The sequence below is a fragment of the Sus scrofa genome, chromosome 16 (assembly GCF_000003025.6).
Source record: "Sus scrofa isolate TJ Tabasco breed Duroc chromosome 16, Sscrofa11.1, whole genome shotgun sequence".
NCBI classification, from domain to species: Eukaryota; Metazoa; Chordata; class Mammalia; order Artiodactyla; family Suidae; genus Sus; species Sus scrofa.
In genome coordinates, this window is record NC_010458.4 from 70,630,193 (window position 1) to 70,636,724 (window position 6,532).

Below are 6,532 nucleotides of genomic sequence, written 5' to 3' on the forward strand. Positions count from 1 at the left end.
AAGAAATCTCTCAACCAAAGAAAGAAAGGAGAAAGGTAGAATCTACTAGAAAACAAGTTTTAAAATGGCAATAAATACACATTTATCAATAATTGCCTTAAATGTCAATGGACTGCATGTTCTAATCAAAAGACACATCCTGGCAGATTGGATAAAATGTCAGAGCCTACAACATGCTCTCTACAAGAGACCTTAGGGCAAAGGACACATGTAAATTCAAAGTGAGGGCATGGGAAAAGTTATTTCATGCCAGTGGAAGAGACAAGAAAGCAGGAGTTGCAATACTCTTATCTAACAAAACAGACTTTAAAATGAAGGCCATAAAGAAAAACAAAGAAGGACACTATTAATGATAAAAAGGATTCACTCAAGAAGAGGATATTCCAATCGTCAATATAGGCCCCTAGTATAGGATCATCCAGATACATACGACAAATACTAATAGACATAAAAGGAGAAATTGCTGGGAATACAATGATAGTGGGAGACTTTAACATGACACTCACATCAACGGCCCGAACCTCCAGGAAGAAAATCAGTAAGGCAAAAGAGATCTTAAATTACACAATAGGAAAGTTAGACTTAAATGATATTTTCAATAAAATACATCAAAAAAATCATAACATACATTTTTTCAAGTGCACATGGAACATTCTCAAAGACTGGCCACATTCTGGAGCACAAAACTAACCTCAACAAATTTAGTATAGTAATTATTTCAAGTATCATCTCTGAACACAATGGCGTGAAACTAGAAATCAATCACAGGAAAAAAAAATGAGAAAAAAACTGACTGCATGGAGACTAAACAATGGCCTACTAAAAAACTAATAGGTCAATGAGGAAATCAAATGGGAAAGTAGAAAATACCTTGCAACAAATGACAATGAAAACACAGCCATTCAAAATCTATGGGATGCCACACAAGCAGTACTTAGAGGGGATTTCATAGCAATGCATGCCTTCATCATAAAAGAAGAAAAATCTCAAATCAACAACTTAATCTACCACTTAAAGAATTAGAAAAAGAACAAACAAAACCCAAAGTCAGCAGAAGGAAGGAAATCATAAAGATCAGAGAGGAAATGGATAAAACAGAGATTCAAAAAACCATAGAAAAAAATCAATAAAACAAGAACTGGTTCTTTGAAAGGGTTAACAAAATTGACAAACCTCTGACCAGACCCACCAAGAAGAGAGAAAAAACTCAAAATAAGAAATGAAAAAGGAGAAATCTCAGCAGATACAGCAGAAGTACAAAAAAAAAAAAAAAACATAAGAGAATACTATGAGCAATTATATGCCAACAAATTTGACAACCTAGAAGAAATGGACAACTTTCTAGGGACATCCAGCCCACCAAAATTGAATAAAGAAGATATAGACCAATTGAACAGAATGATCAATAGAAATGAAATTGAATGTGTAGTAAAAACACTCCCTACAAACAAAAGTCCAGGACCAGATGGCTACACAGGTGAATTCTATGAAACATACAAAGAAAAACTTATACCTATCATCCTTAATCTTTTCCAAAAGTTTGAGGAGAAGGAACACTCCCAAAGACATTCTATGAAGCCACCATCACTCTAATACCAAAACCAGACAAAGGTACTAACAAAAAAGGAAATTATAGGCCAGTATCTTTGATGAATATAGATGCAAAAATTCTCAACAAAATTTTAGCCAACTGAAGCCAACAATACATAAAAAAAGGTCATACACCACAACCAAGTGGAATTCATCCCAGGTTCACAAGAATGATTCAGCATACAAAAATCAATCAACATCATACAGCACATTAACAAAAGAAAAGTCAAAAACCACATGATCTTATCAACTGATGTAGAAAAAGCATTTGACAATGTCCAACATTTACTCATGATAAAAACTCTTACCAAAGTGGGTATAGAGGGAACATAACATACTCCAAGCCGTTTATAACAAACCAAGAGCCATTATAATACTCAATGGAGAAAAGCTGAATGCCTTCCAGCTAAAATCTGGACCAAGACAAGGATGCCCACTCTCACCACTTTTATTCAATATAGTACTGGAAGTCCTGACCACAGCAATCAGACAACAAAAGAAATAAAAGGTATCCAAATAGGAAGAGAAGAGGTAAAATTGTAACTGTATGCAGATGACATGATCCTATATACAGAAAAGCCTAAGGACTCCACACAAAAACTACTGAAACTGATAAACAAATTAGCAAAGTAGCAGGATATAAGATTAACATTCAGAAATCAGTCGCATTTCTATATACTAACAATGAAATATTAGAAAAGGAATACAAAAAATACAGTACCTTTTAAAATTGCACCCTCAAAAAATCAAATACCTGGGAATACACCTGACCAAGAAGGTGAAAAACTTATATATGCTGAGAACTATCAAACATTAATCAAGAAAATTAAAGAGGATTCGAAGAAATGGAAAGACAGCCCATGCTCTTGGGTTGGAAAAATTAACATTGTAAAAATGTTACCCAAAGCAATCTACAGATTCAATGCAAACCCTATCAAATTACCCAGGACATTTTTCACAGAACTAGAACAAACAATACAAAAGTTTATATGGAACTACAAAAGACCCAGAATTGACAAAACAATCCTGAGAAACAAAAACCAAGCAGGAGGCAAATTTCTCCCAGACTTTAGGCAATATTACAAAGCTACAGTAATCAAGACACTGTGGTACAGGTAGCAAAAAAGACATATAGACCAATGGAACAGAATAGATAACCCAGAAATTAACCCAGATGCCTACTTCAATTAATCTTTGACAAAGGAGGCAAGAATATACAATGGGAAAAAGGCAATCTTTCAGCAAGTGGTGCTGGGAAATCTGGACAGTCACATGAACATCAACGAAACTAGTACACACCTTCACGCCAGGTACAAAAATAAACTCAAAATGGTTTAATGACTTAAATGTAAGAAAAACACCATCAAACTCCTAGAAGAGAACATAGGCAAAACATTCTCCAGCATCAGCCATACTAATGTGTTCTTAAGCCAATGTCTCAAGGCAACAGAAATAAAAGCAAAAATAAACCAGGGGACCTAATAAAACTTACAAGTTTTTGCACACCAGAGGAAACCATAAGAAAAAAAAAAAGGACCACCTATGGAATGGGAGAAAATAATTTCAAATGATGCAGCTGACAAGGGCTTATTCTCTAAAACATACAATTTATACAAATCAACAGCAAAAAAACAACAACCCAATTAAAAAATGGGCAAAAGGCTTGAATAGACATTTCTCTAAAAATATATGCAGATGGATGACAAGCACAAGAAAAAATGCTCAACATCACTGATTATTAGAGAAATGCAAATCAAAACTACTATGAGGTACCACCTCACACCAGTCAGAATGGCCATCATTAATGTCAACAAATAACAAATGATGGAGACGGTGTGCAGAAAAGGGAACTCTCCTTCACTGTTGGTGAGAATGTAAATTGGCACAACCACTATGGAGAACAGTATGGAGATACTTCAGCAAACTAAATATAGAACTACCATATGATCTAGCAATCCCTCTCCTGTGTATATATACAGGCAAAACTTGCCTTGACAAAAGCAGCCATATGTTCATCGCAGCACTATTCACAATAGCCAAGACATGGAAACAATCTAAATGTCCATAGACAGATGAATGGATTAAGAAGAAATGGTATATATACACAATGGAATACTACTCAGCCATAAAAAAGAATGAAATAATGCCATTTGCAGCAACATGGATGGAATTGGAAACTCTCATACTAAATGAAATGAGTCAGAAAGACAAATATTATATGATATCACTTATATCTGGAATCTAATATATGGCAGAAATGAACCTTTCCACAGAAAAGAAAATCATAGAGAACAGGCTTGTGGTTGCCAAGGGGGAGGGGAAGGGATTGGGATGAACTGGGAGCCTGGGGTTCATAGATGCAAACCATTGCCTTTGAAATGGATAAGCAATGAGATCCTGCTGTATAGCACAGGGAATCATATCTAGTCACTTGTAATGGAACATGATGGAGGATAATGTGAGAAAAAAAAGTATGTGTGTGTGTGTGTATGTCTGAATCACTTTGCTGTACAGTAGAAATTGAAAGAACTATAAATCAACTATAATGGAAAAGTAATAATCATAAAAGATCTGTGTCATAACAGGTACCCAATAAACATGTTTAATGAACAAAAGAAAATTGGGGGGAGTGATTTCTATAAAGGGGTTATATTTATCAGGATAAGAAAGAAGTAGGCTTTCTACATAGAGGAAATACCATGAAGAGAGAAGCAGAAAGGCAGACAATTTATAGGAGACGGATGAAGAAAGTGGTCTCAGTGCACAGAAGGTTTTGTCACAGATGAGGCTAAGCAGTAGTATGGGGTCAGATCTAGGCATTCCTTCCAGGCTTAGAAGCATGGAAAGGTCATGGAGGTTAACAGCTTTTGGGGGGTATTATTGATCACTATGTTTAAAGTATAAATTTGTTAAATTTGAAAAAAAGTGTATACCTGTAAAACCATCACTATGATAACACAAGCAAGATAATATATTCATTCCCCTGAAAGTTTTCCCACATCCCTCTATGATTCCTCTTTTCTGCCTTCCCTCATTCCCTCCTACTACACCCCCAGACAACAACTGATCTACTTTTGGTCACTAAAATTTTGCACTGTTTAGAGGTTTTTATAAAATGGAATATACAGTAAATGCTTTTTTTGTCTGGCTTCTTTTACTCAGCACAGCTATGCTGAGATGCATCGATACTGGTGTTTTTTTTTTTTTTTTGGTCTTTTTGCATTTTTCTAGCGCCACTCCCATGGCATATGGAGGTTCCCAGGCTATGCCAGAGCCACAGCCACACGGGATCTGAGCCGTGTCTGCAACCTATACCACAGATCACGGCAACACTGGATCCTTAACCCACTGAGCAAGGGCAGGGACCAAACCCGCAGCCTCATGGTTCCTAGTCAGATTCATTAACCACTGCACCACGACGGGAACTCCATACTGGTATTTCTATCAGTAATTAAATTATTTTTGTTATTGAGTGATATTGATACTGCATTGTATGGATATTCCAAAATGTGTTTATCCATTTAACTCTTGATGGAAATTTGGATTGTCTCCAGTGTTTGGCTGTTATCAATGAACATATGAACATTTGTATACAAAGCACTATATGGACATAAATTATATTTCTTTTGGATAAATACTTAGGATAAGCAAATGTAGATCATATGGTAGTGGTAGGTTTAGCTTTTTAAGAAAATACCAACTTCTCTTTTTTAATGTGAAAGATCTTCACTTTTATTAAGCAATGAAGACTATAAACATGGAAGCTCACCGACCCTTATTTTCCAGCTTTAAGACTTCTCTTTTTATTAGTTTAAAATTAAATTAGTTTTTATTAGGGCATAGTTGATTTACAGTGTTCAGACAATTTTCGCTGCACAGCATGGTGACCTAGTCATACATATATACACATTCTCTTTCTCATATTATCTTCCATTATGGTCTATCTCAAGAGACTGGATGTAGTTCCTTGTGCTATACGATAAAACCTCATTGCTTATCCATTCTAAACCTAAGAGTTTGCATCTACCAACCTCAAACTCCCCAGCTATCCACTTCTTCTGCCCTCCCCTTTGGCAACCACAAGTCTGTTCTCCATGTCTGCGAGTCTGTTTCTATTTTGTAGATAGGTTCTTTTGTGTCATATTTTAGATTCCACATATAAGTGATATTATACTGTATTTGTCTTTCTCTTTCTGACTCCTTTCACTTAGTATTAGAGCTTCTAATTACAACCATGTTGCTGCAAATGGCATTATTTAGTTCTTTTTTATAGGTGAGTAGTATTCCATTGTGTATATGTACCACTTCTTCTTGATCCATTAATTGGTTAATGGACATGTAGGTTGTTTCCTTGTCTTGGATATTGTGAATAGAGCTGCTATGAACACAGAGGTACATCTATCTTTTTCAAGGAAAGTTTTGTGTGGATATATGCTCAGGAAAGGGATTGCTAGATCATTTGGTAGTTCTATATTTAGTTTTCTGAGGTACTTCCATACTGTTTTCCATAGTGGCTGTGCCAATTTACATTCCCACCAACAGTGAAGGAGAGTTCCCTTTTCTGCACACCGTCTCCAGCATTTTTTTATTGTAGACTTATTAATGATGGCCATTCTGACTGGTGTGAGGTGGTACCTCACTATAGTTTTAATTTGCTTTTCTCTAATAATTAGTGATATTGAGCATTTTTTCATGTGCCTACTGGCCATCTTTATTTCTTTGGAAAAGTATCTATTTAGGCCTTCTTCCAATTTTACTGTCAGAGAACAAACTGCATTTGTAAAACTATTCTCCCATATGCCTAGGAAATATTTTCCTAACATACCTTGTAAGTCTTCAAAGAAGTCCTGACTTGAGTGCCCATAACTAATGTTGGATCAGAGAGTCTTTACAGAACAGGGTTAACCATAGCTTGGCCATGTTCATCATTCTTCCCTTAGCT